The following is a 17,201-nucleotide window of genomic DNA, read 5'->3' on the forward strand; positions in this document are numbered from 1 at the left end:
TTGCCTGTTCCACCTGCCCCGTGGCATACCATAAGTATGGATTTTGTGACAGATCTACCTGAGAAGTCAGGGTATACTGCTGTTCTGGTAGTGGTGGATCTGTTTACAAAAATTATGCATTTTATTCTACTCCAAAAGATCCCCACAGCTAGAGAGTTGGCTTAAGTGTTTATGAGTAATGTGGTTAAACTACATGGTTTGCCTACAGCTGTAGTGACAGATAGGGCGGCTCAATTTGTGTCCCATTTTCGGACCGAACCTTGTTCTTCATTGCAAATGGAGGTTCGACTGTCGTCTGCATGTCATCCACAGTCGGACGGGCGAACTGAACGTACCAATCAGACGATGGAGCAGTATCTGTGATGTCTATTGACTTCTTTGACTAGCAATTGGGTGGAAGCCCTTCCTATCACAGAATTAGCATATAATAATAGTATGGATTCAGCTTTAGGGATGACGCCCTTTTTTTGTTCCAGGGGTTATCACCCTAAGGCTATTCCTATTCAGCCTACGGACCGTGTGCCAGCTGTAGAGACTCTCAGTGAGTCTTTAGTGCACATCTGGAATATGGTTAGAGATCACTTAGAGAAAGCCAAGGATGATATGAAGAGGCAGGCAGACCGGCATAGATGTCCTGCTCCAGTTTACGTTGTGGGGGATCAAGTCTGGTTGGCTTCTAAGAATTTGAGGATAAGTGGGTCCCGAAAATTGCAGCCCCGATATGTTGCACCCTTTACCATCAGTCAAGTGGTGAATCCTGTAGCCATGAAGTTATGGTTACCTGAAGAGCATGGAGTTCACCCAGTGTTCCACACCTCCCTCTTGAAGCCTTACATTAGGACTACGTACTCAGACTTTGCCCCCCCTTTGACTATAGATGGGAATGAGGAATTTGAAGTACGTGCCATTTTGGATTCCAGGAGGAGGAGGGGGAGGGTGTACTATCTTGTGGACTGGAAGGGGTATTCTGTTGATGATCGTACTTGGGAGCCGGCGGGTAGGGTTCATGCACCCTGTTTGGTGTGTTCCTTTAATTTAAGACATTTCTCTAAGCCTCGTCCTGTGGCGAGGACCTTTGGGGGAGGGTACTGTTAGGATTTATTGTAATTTCCTGTGCCCTATTCCTGTCTCTGTGTCTATGTATGGGAAGGTTCATTTGATTGTGGCTTGCCCTTTAAATAGAAACCAGTAGCACTGGTCTGGTGCTTGGTTTCTTTCCAAGTCTGGTATCACCAACCTGCTTTGTTCTGCACTCTTGGATTTTTTTGGGACTTCGGTATTAAGTTGAGTGTTGTGTGCTGTTTGGCTTCGCCCCTTGTGGATTCCTGATAACAGCGTGAAGAATCTGGTAGCGGCCGCGGGACCTTCGCTGTGATTTGGAACCAAGGAGAAGGATTTCGGTAAGCATGGGTGAAATTTGCGAATTCGCGTTTCGCGAATTTGCAGATTTCCCAGTGAAATCGCAAAAAAATAATTCGTGAATTCATGAACTTTCCCGCAAAATAGCGGATGTTTTTGTGATTTGTGGAGTACTTTCTACTGGCTAATCCAGTAAGTGCTGCCTCATTGGGTAAATGTATAGTGCTTTTACTACACTGCAGCTGCGTAAAGGGCCAGAAGATGTGTCTCCAGTGACCATGTGTGCCTGTAACACAGGCACAGGCACACATGGTCACTGGAGACACATCTTCTGGCCCTTTATACAGCTACAGTGTAGTAAAAGCACTATGGGGTTGATTTACAAGCCGCTTGCTCCTCTTTTGCGCCGCAGTTGCGTCACTTTGTGACGCAGCGGCAGCACAAAAGATGCGCCATGGTGCTGGGTATTAACAACGTGACGCATCTGAGAGATACGTCACATTGTAAAGCCCTGCGCCATCAAAAGGAGTTCCGGCGCAGGGAAGGGCGTTCCTGCGCAGGAACGCCTCCTAAAAGTGGCCGAGTGAAATCTACAAGATTTCACTTAGTCACTTTTAGGCCAATGCTGCGTCAAAACCCTGCGCCTGCTTGAAACAGGCGCAAGGCTTGACGCAGCATTGGAAAGTGGTGGCCCCCTAGAGCTTGCTGGAGCAGCGTCGCGCTTGCGACGCAGCTCCAGCAATGCGCTGCTTTTACGGCACAGATGCGTGACGCATCTGTGTCATTTTTGCCACATGGTGCGCCACATTTACAATGCGGCGCACCATGGGAGGCGGAGCTGCGGCGCACAATAACTGGCGCATACCTGGGGATGCTCCAATTATTGTAAATCTGCCCCTATACATTTAGCCAACGAGGGAGCACTTACTGATAAGACAGTAGAAAGTACTCCAGTTGAGTAGAGGTATTGCACAAAAAGGTGGCATTTTTGTGGACAAACACGCAGGGCGGGATTCATTCTGCCCCGTCAGACTCGTTTTTTGTGTCTTTCTGCCCTCTGTTAGACTCGTTTTTCCCTTGTTTTTCTGCCCTTCTGCCCTCTGTTAGACTCGTTTTTCCCTTGTTTTTCTGCCCTTCTGCTCCCTGTTAGACTTGTTTTTTGTGCCCTTCTGCACTCTGCTAGACTCGTTTTTCCCTTGTTTTTCTGCCCTTCTGTCCTCTGTTAGACTGTTTTTTGTGCCCTACTGCCCTCTGTTAGACTCATTTCTCCCTTGTTTCTGCCCTTCTGCCCTCTGTTACACCGGTTTTTTGTGCCCTACTGCCCTCTGTTATTCCCTTTTTTTTGTGCCCTTCTGCCCTCTGTTAGACTCGTTTTTTGTGCCCTTCTACCCTCTGTTAGACTCGTTTTTCCCTTGCTTTTCTGCCCTTCCGCCCTTTGTTAGACTGCTTTTTGTGCCTTTCTGCCCTCTGCATCACTACATCATCACTCAGCGCTACCCCAGCATCACTCAGCACCACCACAGCATCACTCAGCACCAATCAGCACCACCACAGCACCACTCAGCCCCACCACAGCATCACTCAGCACCACCACAGCATCACTTAGCACCACCACATCATCAATCAGCACTACCACAGCATCACTCAGCACCACCACACCACCACTCAGCACCACCCCAGCATCTCTCAGCACCATCCGAGTATCACTCAGCACCACCACAGCACCACTCAGCATCACCACAGCACCACTCAGCACCACTCAGCGCCAGCCCAGCATCAATCTGCACAACCATTCAACAACAACTGGTTCAAATATGTTCTCTCAATGTTTCAAGCTTTATTACAAATGTCACAAAAAGATGTTAATATTTCACTTCTGTTCTTGGATTTTCGTCACAATAAAATACACTGTACATAATCTTCACAAAGGTTATTTGCAAAAGTTTAAGCTATTGCCATTATAAATTAAAATCACTTTTATTTAAGGATTAATTATTTAAAAAATTAAAAGCCATTGCAATTTTAATATCAATTCATCTAAGTCACGTAAATACAAAACATGTTGCATTGCAAATGCTATAGGTGTCACATTTGCGAAAGTTATAACTATTGGCATTGTAAATGACAAAGCTATTAATTTAGTTATTTTCAAAAGTACCATATAAATTAAAAAAATTGTCATTTACAAGAGCAATAGCTCAAACTTTCCTAATGAGAGACCTATTGCATTGCAAATGCTTGTTTTTATATCTGTCAGTGCTTCCTGTTGAGGTTTAATTTTTGTGACAGGCGCCTCATTGTCTACTCAAGGGTCAGAGCAGGGTCAGAGAATAGTTGCAAGTAGGTAACGAGGCGCCAGGAAGCACTTACAGGCTTACAGCAGCAGGTGCCCAAGTTGAAGTTAATTTCTTTGTAACCCTTTTGTAAAAGGTTACAAAACATTAGCTTCAACTTTTAAACCTGCTGCTGTAACCCTGTAAGGGCTTGGCTGAAAATTCATCCCCGCTGATTTGTGGATTTTACCGCGATTTTGCGACATTCGCGGATCGCGAAATCGCGGAAAATCCGGAATTTCCCAAGCGGAGCAAATCTTCAGCCCATGCTTAGATTTCGGATGGACGTGCGGCTGCATGTACTACCTAGGGGCACTTCCGGGATTGTGTAGCTGCTCTGCATCGTTGTGCAAAGATTTGGAGTCGGATGACAGCGTTCTTGGGTTTTTGTTTGAGATCGATTTTTGCGCGAGAACAGCCATTGTTTTCTTTTTTGAGTTTTTCCTTTGGGGCCAAGTAAAGAGATTTTTGAGCTCAAAACAAACAAAGTGAGAGTTTTTTATGCCTGAGGCTTTTTCCCTTGTTTTATAACGTTCAAGACAAAAGGAGAGGGAGGCATTGTATTCCGGTGAAGAAATGGACGACTAGGTGCTGGGAGACTCCTGCTCCATAAATGGGTAAGAAGCCATTTGGTTATAATCTGAGGGGCTTGCACATGTATGGGCAAAAAGACAACACTTATTAGGTGGACATTTGTTTGTTATTAAGAATATCCTTCTTGTTTATGTCCCAATAGGTGCAGTGTGAGGTCCATTCCCTACAAAAGGTCCAGGGGAACTGAGACGGGGTGTGGGGTTTTCCCTTCCCTCTTTTCTCTCCCACCCTCTCCTGGTGCTCATGTGGCAAGTCCATTGTTTACATACAGCGGTGGTTGCTACAGGGGTATTGGAGGAGGATTGGGGTTATCGTTGTTTCTGCAGTGTAGGGCAGAGCTACTGGTGATTCTGACACTGGGAAGGTATTGGTGTAGTCAAACTGACAAAGTTTCAGATTTCCACACTTGGTGACCTGTTCCCCAACAATTATGTTTTTTCGGTGTCTGAGGAGGCCCGGTTTCAGGATTGCTCCTTTATGGATAGATTTGTGTTGAGACGCATGCTCTCCATGTTGAGGGGAGCCTTCCCTACATTTCCAATCTCTCCCGAACCGTTCGCTCCACTGGCGGTAATAATTGAAAGTCCTAGGGGTGCACATTTGGTCTCTAAAATGTATTAGCAGTGGATTATGGATCTTCCCTTCTCTGACGTTAAAGTCCACGCAGCATGTAAGCGTGATCTGGGCCGTTCTATAACTGATGATCAGTGGGAGCAGTGTTGCAGGGTTACGAATGAGGTGTTGCTGAACAGTCAACAAAAGTTGCTGCATTTTAAATTTCTCTGCAGGATGTACCATACCCCAGCTTGGTCACACAAGATAGACCCTTCTAGACCTCTCCATTGTCCGAAATGTTATGCTCCACACACTGACTTTGCCCACCTTTCCTGGACCTGCCCCAAACTGCAGGACTATTAGTTACAGGTGCACGACATGCTAGGAGATATGTTTACTATGACACTTGTTCCCATTCCTGAAATTGCGCTGTTGGGATATATGAGTAACTTCCGCAAAAAGATCAGGAAACTCGCTGCACTGGGATTCCTACTGGCCAAACGGGAGGTGGCATTGCTCTGGGGTAGCAAGAGAGCACCTACTTCCCAGGCATGGCTTCGCAGTTTGGCATACTGTAACATGAACTGTGAGGAGTATGCTACACTCGTGCCCAGCTCCTCCCGCCCGGTGGATATTTAGGGCACTTATAGGGCGTACGTTACCCGTAGGTGCAGTGATGCTGATACACTAGTTGCCAGTGACTTTGTTACCAAAGGTATAGGCTAGGAACGCTGTTGTAATGTCTGTTGTTCATGAGACGTGATTTTACTTATGTGTTATTTGAATGAGTAGCTGTGGATTATGACATAAAATGAGAAGGGGCGGTGGGTAACCGTTCAGGCTAGTTCATAGATAGGTGGCTTTACCTGATTATTTTCACTATTTGTTTCTGGGGCCTGGGGCGATGCCGCATAATGTTTTCTTGACCTCATTTGTATTATGGCGACTTTACTTTTTGACCGATATGTGCATTGTTCATTGACGTATATATGGGTAAAACTGAAAATAGAAATGAAAAAAAAAGGATAGGTACAAGACTTATACCATTGACAGAATTACTAGGCTTTAAACTGTAGGATACCAATGGACACTCGGAGCTAGACAATGTGTGGGATGCAAATGGCATGGTGCCATTTGAGCACCGCCATGCAGAACATGATATGCCCACAACACAAAAATAAAATTATCTACAACTACACCACACACTACAAATGAGGATACCTTGAGAGGGAGAAAACTATAGAGGATTACTCCCTGGTGAGGAGACAACTGGACAGATACATGACCAAAAAGACCAACTTCCACACCTGCAGGGTGGTGACATGGCGAGGGAAGGGGGAGGGGCAGGGTGGGGGGTAGTAATCTAAGGATTACTGAGCTTTACAGGTAAGTAAACATATATATAAATTAATACCACGAAGTTTGTTGCATGCACTGCATCGCCAAATGCTATGCAGTACGCGCAAGGATTTAAAAAAATGTATTTGTATGCTTACTTACCTGTTAAGCTCCGTAATCTAAAGATTACTAACCCCCACCCTGCCCCCCTCCCCACGTCACCGCCCTGCAAGTACACCCATTACCAACCACGGCTGCTTACACCAGGCTATTGATTAACCTATATACCAAACAACGTAAGAGTGTCAGTAAATATGAGAAACAGAAGCAAAAGCCAAGCGTTCAAGGTGTCATAGATTTACTAGCACCAGAATGGATACCCAGTTAGTAAGAAGGTGAGATACACGTGCTCAGTGTGAACTAAAAGGACCCTCAGGCCCCAACTGAGAGTTGGTAGCCAGTTGTCTTCATTGGGTCCCAGATAGTAGGAAAAGAAATCAGAATTGGTGATTAAAGTGAATTAAAAAGAGTATGGACTACTCCTCAAACTGAAACAATTCTTTTTAATGAGAGGGTAGCTCTAACTCTATTAAAACCAGTGAACAAAGCGGACTGATAAGTGGTTGTGTTAATTTGAACCATTAAGTCCTAATACTAGAGAATAAATAGAGGAAAATTGTCAACATATTTCTGCTAAAGAGCCCAAGGTCAGCTCAGCATTCGTCAGGACCAGAAAAGTAATTCTCACTCCATGGTGGGCACACGCTAAGGTGTCCGAACCTATGCTGTGGGAAAAGAAACTATTACAACCTGATCTGTAAAAGTTCATGTAGAGAATTCTTCCAATGGCCTCTCCGCATTATGGGAGACCAGATAATCTGAAATGTAAAAATAAACATGTGTAACTTATGAGCCCTCATTGTGGGTGTTAAGACGTTGTCTAGTTATAAAGACATCTATACACGTGTATGCATGCTATATAACTCCATAATTTAATCTTCTGTGATTACAAAAAATGTCCATTGACAAATAAAGGCTTTCACAATATCCATGGCTTCATATTCAATGTCCACTCTTGTCAGCCTATGGCTAACGTGTAATAAAATTCTATACACATTGTTTATCAGCCAAATACATCTTTGCGCAGAAAGTGCTTGTCAGAGATTGGTAACAACTAAAGGCTAAAAACACCTTTACATTTAAATGGAGGATCAGGGGAGACGATCTTACTTAAAGAGAGAAGGAAGGACTCACAGTTAGTCACTTGTGAGAAAGCCCCATGGGCTGGCAGCAGGGGGAATTTCTTCACGCCCAGGTAATCTGAAAGTGAGCAAAAAGGAAACAGTGATATTGTTCCTGTTCCTGGCTCGGTGTGTTTGTAGACGCCATTAATGGATCCGTTACGGACCACAAGCAACCTTACTTGTTTCTGGGCGACTCCCCGCCGTCCGACCTACAGTGTCCACATCCGCCGCCCGGTGCTACAAGCGGGCCGCGTAGGACGTGGTTAATACGTAAGAAGAAACGTAAGGAAAAAACGTAAACAACGCGGCTTGCGGTCACGTGACCTACGTCTCCTCTTCGAGAACTTAAAGGGGCCTCACTATTTACTTGCGTGTTCGTCAAAAATACACGTAAATAAGTATCAGTATCAGAAATGAAATAATACCAACGGGTTATAATGCGTGAGTGATAAACTTAACACCAGCTTGCCAAGGTTATACAGCTTTCACTCACGCATTATAACCCGTTGGTATTATTTCATTTCTGATACTGATACTTATTTAGGTGTATTTTTGACGAACACGCAAGTAAATAGTGAGGCCCCTTTAAGTTCTCGAAGAGGAGACGTAAGTCACGTGACTGCAAGCCCCGTTGTTTACATTTTTTCCTTACGCTTCTTCTTACGTATTAACCACGTCCTACGCGGCCCGCTTGTAGCACCGGGCGGCGGATGTGGACACTGTAGGTCGGACGGCGGGGAGTCGCCCAGAAACAAGTAAGGTTGCTTGTGGTCCGTAACGGATCCATTAATGGCGTCTACAAACACACAGAGCCAGGAACAGGAACAATATCACTTTTTCCTTTTTGCTGACTTTCGGATTACCTGGGTGTGAAGAAATTCCCCCTGCTGCCAGCCCATGGTGCTTTCTCACAAGTGACTAACTGTGAGTCCTTCCTTCTCTCTTTAAGTACGATCGGCTCCCCTGATCCCCGTTTTAAATGTAAAGATGTTTTTAGCCTTTAGTTGTTACCAATCTCTGACGAACACTTTCTGCGCAAAGATGTATTTGGCTGATAAACAACGTGTATAGAATTTTATTACACGTTAGCCATAGGCTGACAAGAGTGGACATTGAATATGAAGCCATGGATATTGTGAAAGCCTTTATTTGTCAATGGACATTTTTTGTAATCACAGAAGATTAAATTATGGAGTTTTATAGCATGCATACACGTGTATAGATGTGTTTATAACTAGACAGAGTCTTAACACCCACAATGAGGGCTCATAAGTTACACATGTTTATTTTTACATTTCAGATTTTCTGGTCTCCCATAATGCGGAGAGGCCATTGGAAGAGTTCTCTACATGAACTTTTACAGATCAGGTTGTAATAGTTTCTTTTCCCACACCATAGGTTCGGACACCTTAGCGTGTGCCCACCATGGAGTGAGAATTACTTTTCTGGTCCTGATGAATGCTGAGCTGAACTTGGGCTCTTTAGCAGAAACAAGTTGACCATTTTTCTCTATTTATTCTCTACTATTAGGACTTAATGGTTCAAATTAACACAACCACTTATCAGTCCGCTTTGTTTCACTGGTTTTAATAGAGTTAGAGCTACCCTCTCATTAAAAAGAATTGTTTCAGTTTGAGGAGTAGTCCATACTCTTTTTAATTCACTTTAATCACCAATTCTGATTTCTTTTCCTACTATCTGGGACCCAATGAAGACAACTGGCTACCAACTCTCAGTTGGGGCCTGAGGGACCTTTTAGTTCACACTGAGCACGTGTATCTCACCTTCTTACTAACTGGGTATCCATTCTGGTGCTAGTAAATCTATGACACCTTGAACCCTTGGCTTTTGCTTATGTTTCTCATATTTGTTGACACTCTTAGGTTGTTTGGTATATATATCATTTGTAAGGGGTACAAGAGTGGCTTTCTGACCCTTTCTCTATCGTTGTTTGTATTGATTAACCTAGGCTGCATTGTAGAAAAGAGAGAAATCACCAAGAAATGAGGCAGTAAGGCAGGCCTGAGATTGTAAGACTGAGTATTAGGAAAGGAACTATATAGGACAAAGGGATAAATGGTCTATGAACGATGGAGATGCGCCCGAAAATATGAGAAATTATGTGGCCGGTGGTGCACATGGACATAGAGAAGCAGAGGTAGAAACAATTATGTTGAATTAGAGAGGGTTGAGAAGTGCCCAGACAAGAAAAAGGAAGGCCACACGATTCAGCTCCTGGAAATGAAAACTCTGAGGAGGAATCAGCACCAAAACCTGATGGAAGTAGCATGCACAACTAGGTAGTGGTGATGGAGGAGGGGGGATGCAGGGGAGAAAGCGTACCCAAATTGCTGCATTTATGTTTGTCTTACAACTAGCACAACATTATGGACTTCCTGATCATATAATTCCCTGTAATTTTACATAATTATGGAGAAATTCCATGTAATTATGCAAAAGGAAATGATGCAACTTTTTCACACACCTACAAATTGTGTTCTCTAGTAAGTCATTCCAAACTGCCAGCAATTTCTAAGAGCTGAATAGAACAAATATTACTATAGCCTTGTTGAAAACAGAGATACAGTTGATCATTGGGCAGCAGAGATTTTCCCCTTGAGGTCTCTTGGTACGGTGGCCAGCGGAAACAGCTTCCCTTTTCAAGCCAGTCCCCATCTCCACTCAGGAGTCCATAATTGTTATGTTATGTTTTGTATTTGTATAACTCACAACTCACCCAGGGGTATATCCTGGCACTCAAGCAGGAGCTGTTTGAACTAAGCCAGGGTTGGGGGCTAGGTGAAGAAGATCCATGTCTTCAGCTTTAGCAGCATTTACGATCTGAGGAGGAGGCTCTGATGTACAGGAACAGGTCGTTCCAGGGTTTGGGAATGAGGTAGAAGGCACAATGCTGGATCGGGTTTGGCGTGTGCATCTGAGTTGAGGTACTGGAGATCTGTGTACTGTAAGGATATGTATGTTTGTGTGCTGAGTATCAGGCCTGGCTGCTGGGGGGTTTTGTATGGTCTGAAATAGGGGTATGCATAACTCACATAATTTGCTGTCGCGTTATTATGCAAAATTATAGCAAAATCAAACAAGATTACTCAACATTACGTGATTGGAGTAACCCAGCATTAAGCACTATGGGGCATATTATCAAGGGGGTTTATCTCTGCTTTTTTGGCTTTAAAAGCCAAGAAAGCGGAGATAAAATTATCTCCCTATTACCAAGCTGTCGCTAACACCAGTTAGCAACAGGTAGTAGGAGATAGCGACCAACTTGGGCCCCGCTTTGCATGGCAGTGATATTTATCACTAATGACATGCAAAGTGGGCGTGCCAAGATGTTAGCGACTGGAAACAGTCGCTAACATCGCTATCTCCTAGTACCAACTTTTGGAGATATTCGAGCTAAGTGCGAATATATCTAAAAGCTAACACCTGCCCCTGAGCAGTTCTTAGCCATGTTATCCAATGGTAGGTGGATAATATGGCTAAGAGCATTTGCTCAGTAATGCATGAATATCGCTGACTTTTCAGCGATATTCATGCATTTCAGCCGGTTTTTATTGCTTAGGAGATGAACCTTGATAATAGCAAGGTTCCTAAGCGATAAAAATCGCCGCAGCTCGGCCATAAAAATATCGCCGCTAAACCAACATAGCGATAATTATCGCTAGTTGTTGGTAATATGCCCCTATCTTCTTAGAATAATAATCATTCTCTCTTCTAAAACGGAACCTGGGATGCATTTGACGCTGAGATAATAGCTCTAAACGCAACAGGACAAGAACAGCAGCAGCCAGCAGCTGATCACACCTACTAAATTCTTTTGTCTGTGCTCTTGTGGATGGATGTTTGTATCAAAGTGCTCATAATCATGTGAACGGGTATAATCACGTAATTTTCAGTAATTTCTCGTCAAAAGTCAAGTGTTCCATGTGCTTTTAAAACTGGTGGAGCATTGGCTGGATTATTTTACAATGACAGCAATTCTGCCTCTCGGTCTGTTTGTTCTGTCCTGTCTTGAAATCTTGAATTCGAGGGATTGCCTTCTTTGGTCGAGAAAAGCAGGTCCGGTGAGCAGCCGTGACGTGGAGCAGATCCCAAATTAGGGTGGCGTGTTTAGTGAGGAAGTCAGTGTTGAGGAGTATGCAGAAAAGGAAGGGGTGTGATGCAGTGAAAGCCAAGAGTATTTGTCCATGTCTGTTGAGCTGAAATTGCCTTTGCAAATTAATACATACCATACCAAATCGAAATTAGCCTGGAACACACAATCACGCCCTTCCCAATTACAATTAAAAGTCTATAAATCCATTTTGTGAAATGGAAATATTAATCCGAAGTGCAAAACAGTATTTATACATATGAAAAAGACATTTGTGATTGCAAACTCTGCCATTGTTTGCACATATCATGGTTTATTACCGTAACACAACTTGGTACAACGGACTCCTCAATATCACTGATTTAGGAGGAATTTTGAAACCCCCTCCAAATACCGGTGAATGCAGAGTTAGATGACTATGACAGATAGAAGATTTACATTTCTTGCATTCATATGTATTCTATGTACATATTTTCTTTCTTTTAACGCAGTTTGTGTCCCCTAAGGGGATACAACATGTTTTAAAAAATATTCACATTGAAGGAATGGCGGCGAGCAAACAGTGGTCACGTGGACCAATGTCTTCTGCCCTGAGGCTGCCCAACATGATTTGATTTTCAAACTGGCAGCAGTTCCACAGAAACAGATTCTGCTTTGTGAGTCGGTTACCTCTCTAACTCGTGTAATGGTAATTGATCAACCATGTGCGAACACAGCAGAGGTCGTAATTAATCATTGATATATACAATTGCAACTCTCAAATAGGAGAGTGACGCCCTTTTCAGGCCTCCAACTTTTTGTGATCTGATTTGGGTCACGAACATGCTTTTGCTACTGAGAAAAACATTGCAGACTCGCAAAATGGCGTTCGTACTTTTGCACAGGATAATTGCATTAGTGTTTCTGAAACCCAGGCTTTGCGGTGGCATAATAGCTTTTGAAATCAGACCTTCAGTTGTGAGATGCTGGATAGTAGAATATAGCAGTTTTTATATTTGTATTTGGTGTGTATTAATTAATTTTTGTGATACAAAGTTTCGAGTTGCTTTCAATTAATGACTATTGCTTTTGCAATGTAGAAGCGATTTGTCACAACGGTTATTATTGGCATTATTATCATCATTATAATGAGTATTATTAGTGTTGTTATTGCTGATGTTGTTCTTATTTTTATAAAGAACCCTGTCATCCACAAATGGGGTGTCCTGGCACTATAGAGAATGGTATTGTTCAAGCTATCTGCCAAGAAAGCCATGCAAAGATAATGAGGAAAGAGCCAGGTCACAAGTATCTCCTTAAACGCAAGCATGCCTGGCTCCATTCTGACCGCATATATGCATTCAGACAAGGGATAGACCATACCAAATGAAGCGTATACACATTCATTGTTAAAATTCAGTTGCAAGCAAAAAAATTATGCAATGTATGCATAATTCTGAACATCATACCGCACTTTATGAATCTGTTACCTGCTACAGTAACATACACATGTCCTCTGTGAAGTGGGAAAGCAGCAAGGTTAAATAAGGAGTGCATTAATGCATGCTGACTGTAAATAATGGAGAAGCTGGCACCTTGCTAGCACATTCTAAGTTGAAAAGAAAAATTAAAACATACCACACCTCCAGCGAATATGTAACACTACACAGCTTTTGTTATGACTAAGTGAACTTAATGAATATTGAAATATAACTGTGTGTGAAAACATAACAATAATGTTGCTTGCATAGAAGAGGAATATGTTGAAGCCTAAAGTAGTGTTTATTTCAAAAGCAAAATAATCAAGAAAATAATTTATATGCAACATACGTATGAACAAAACAGAGGCAAGTTAACATGGATAAAAATGATGGGTGACTATGGGTCATATTTATGAGGGCTCAGTGTCATGCTTGCACCTTGCATCATGGTACATGCACGGCGAAAACCTTCAAGTGATAGTTATGATGCCATGCAAAACCTGAATTTTCTACTCAAGTGGGCTATTCAGATAACCTTTTTAGTGCCTTTTGTTATCTGGGTTGATTTTTTTACTTTCAGGTTGCCTCTTTATTGATGGTATTTAGGCCTTTAGATGGACCCAGGCACATTTTGGGTATAATCCTTTCCCTGAAATGCTGCAAGTGTTTGTTGGAAGGGGGCGAAGGAACTCCACTTTGTCTTTGTTTTCCATGCTGTATGCTTTTCCAGGCCATACGCTTCTTCACCATATTGTGAAACCAGTATGTGCTTACTAAGTGATATATTTTTTTTTTGTTCTCAAAGCCTTCTGCCTTTTCAGGCCACATGCTTGTCCACCTCTTTGTGAAATCGTTGTGTGCCAAATAGGCAGCCATTTTCTGTTTCTTCTTCATTCTTTAAAACAAACAATTTTATTGTTTTTTATAATGCATAAAACAAACCTCTCAGTAACAAATAACATAAGGTAGAAGGAGAAGTTCTTACTGGTTGTTTTTGTAGGTCCTTACTGATGTGACATGGTAACTGCCATGCATGCCGCTTTGGTTGGGGGAGCAAGGGGCGTTGGGGGTATGGTTCTTTTTGTTCTTCATGACGTTTACCTTTCCAGATAATGTGCTTGTCCACAATGTTCTGAAAACCACGTGGGTGTCTGTTTCTTAATCACATTATGACACGTATAAAATAAGTTTTCAGGGAATATTTTATGCTATGGCCCTTATATTCATAAATACTCTTATTTATCGTGCATGTGGGCTAGTTGTAGTTGTCTGTAGTACATGGGTTTTAATAATGTTATATATTGTAATATATTTTCCCATCCCCTCCCTCGCTTTTATTAGTGCCCTGGGGGCTTGGAGGGCTTGGAAGGAAACCAGGTATTTATTGGTCTGGTTAATGGTTACATGAGAAACTGGAATAATAATTGAGGGGTAATGACCCACCTTAATCAATAAACACAGCCCTTGTCAGGTTGAACCATTAAAGTCACTAAATTAACATAAACTCAGTTCCCTGGTAGTTATGGCATAGGTTAGGAGGGATTAAAATAGAGGCAATGAATAAAGTATATATGCATTAAAAAACAGTAATACAGTAAAGAAACAGCACAAGAAAAATCCCAAAACAAATTAGAAAAATATAATAATTTGTATTCAATGGAATCACACCAAAATTACAGAAATCCAATTAGGCAAACCAGAGATATGAAATTTAAAATGCTTAAAGAAAAATAGCACCATAAAGCATTAGGTGCCAAACGTGGTCATCTGATCATGGTAGACTGGAAACTAGTCAGAAGTATTACCTAGGGATTTAGGCCCAGATATACTAACCCTTTGCAGTGTTCTTGCATTGAACAAGGCAACATTAGGATAAGTCCAGAGCTACAATAAGATTTACAAAGCCACACAAGAGGCGATAAGTACAGCCTTGCATGGCTTGTTATGTTTAAATCATTTCTAAAGCACACTTACACCAAACGGTTTCATGGCGCTGTGAGCGGGGGAGAAACAGAGAATCAACAGTGAAGATTAATGAGCAAATAATACGTTACTCGTAAGCCTGGCAGAACAATAAAGTTTTCAAACGGGATCTGAAATGGGTATAGGGGGTGATTTATCTAAGTTCAAAGGAAAGTGAGTTCCAGAAGGAGGGGGCAAGAAAAGAGAATCTGAGGCCACCGTGTTTCTTACGGAAAAAAGTAGAGGTTGTGAGTAGAGCCAGATGAGAGGAACGAAGATTACGAGAAGGAAGATTCCGGTGAAGCAGGGAAGAAATAAAGGATCGACCGAGGCCAGCCAGTGCTTTAAACGTGATACAGCCTAGTTTAAATTCGCAGCGTTTGGCCACAGGGAGCCAATGAAGGCTTTTAAGCAAAGGGCGGAGATGATGGAGTCTTGGTTGGTGAAAAATTAGTCTGGCCGCCTGATTTTGTACCAGCTGCAGAGGACGAAGCTGGTAAGTGGGGATGCCAACGTAGAGTGAGTTGGCATAGTCGATACGGGAGATAACTAGGGCCAGAAGGGCCAGAGTTAAAGCCTCCGTAGTTCAAAATCGGGAAATCTTACGAATTCTGCGGAGGTGGAAAAAACAGGAGGATAACACTGCACTAATCTGAGACTTCATGGAAATATCTTTACAGATTATGACCTCCCGGCTTTTTGCAGAATCAGTAGGGCAGGAAGGGACACCAAGGCGAGGGCGCCAAAAGTTAGAGTTCCATGGGTGAAGTACCTCCGGTCAAGATCAGCTCAGTCTTATCGGGGTTGAGTTTTAGATGATTGGCCTCCATCCAATTACTGATGAGGCACATGGTGGACTGGAAGTTATGGAATGAGTGTTCTGAGGAATCCATATCGAAGACCAGCTGAATGTCGTCTGCATAGTTAAAAGCGGTGACCTTGCTTCCACTTAGGGACCGAATGAGGGGAGTCAGATACAAGTTAAAAAGAAGGGGGGAAAGGGAGGATCCCTGGGGGACACTACAAGTCAGCTTAACGTTTTCCGCAGAAAAGTTGGAGAGGCGGACGGCCTGGTGTCGGTTGCAGGGGAAAGAGGAAATCCACCTGAGGGCCGGCCCCAGGATGACGGCGTCGCCAACACGGTCGATAAGGATGTTATGGTCGACCGTGTCGAAGTCAGCTGACAAATCCAGGAGCACTAGGGTCTGGCTGGTCTTAAGATCCGCTCCCCTCCTAAGTTTATCCATAACTGAGAGGATGACTAACTCAGTAGAATGAGCTGGCCTAAAGCCAGCTTGTTGCGGGTCAAGGAACTGGGGGCGTTCAATGAATGAACTAAAGAAATTAGTGACATGAGCCTCGAGCACCTTGCTTAGGAAAGGAAGCAACGAGATGGGATAAAAGTTGCTCATTAAAGAAGGGTCATCATTAGGTTTCTTCAGAATGGGGATGACCTCAGCTATCTTAAAGGAGTCGGGCCGAGCCTAGTCTGAGAGAGTTATTGAGGAGTGCCAAAGGGGCTTTGGGGCAAATGGTCAAAGCCTCTTGTAAAATGTGAGGAGGACAACAATCTGCTGTGGAGCCTGAGCCTACCTTTTTTAAAAGAGCGAAGAACTCGTCCTCGGATATCAGGGGTATCTGGTCCGCTATATGGGAGTTTCTAATAGTAGGCACAGGAATAAAAGGTGGTGTGGAAGAAGAGATGCTGCTTTTAATCTTAGCAATCTTATCCATAAAAAAAGAGTTGAGGGAGTCACAGAGAGTCTGAAAAGGGAGGGGCTTGATAGTCACTCTATCAGGGTGTGAAAGCTCCTCAACCATGGAAAATATATCCTTGGTCTTAGTAGCAGAATCAATCATTTTCAGGGAGAAATATGAAGTCTTAGCCTGGAGAATAGCTAGTTCATAGTCTTTAAGCTGTGCCATAATCAGAGTTTTTTTATCAGGGGCGTAGTCTCGCCTCCAACTACGTTCAGCCTGCCTAAGTGTAAGTTTCTTGTTTCTTAATTCATCCGAGAGCCATCTCTGAGCATCATGGGGGCGTTTTAGTTTAATTGTCCTAAATGGTGCAACAATATTACTGGCTGATTCGAGCCAGTGTTTAATACTGATGGCCTGACTGTCTAAGGAGTCTTGCTCGAAGGGGGAGGAGGCACTAAGTAAAGTGTAGAACTCATTAAGATTGGCCCTGTTCCAGTTTCTAGCCATGTGGTTCACAGTGAGAGCCTGCTTTATATGGGGAGCA

This window comes from Lissotriton vulgaris, chromosome 9 (assembly GCF_964263255.1).
Source record: "Lissotriton vulgaris chromosome 9, aLisVul1.2, whole genome shotgun sequence".
Taxonomy (NCBI): Eukaryota; Metazoa; Chordata; class Amphibia; order Caudata; family Salamandridae; genus Lissotriton; species Lissotriton vulgaris.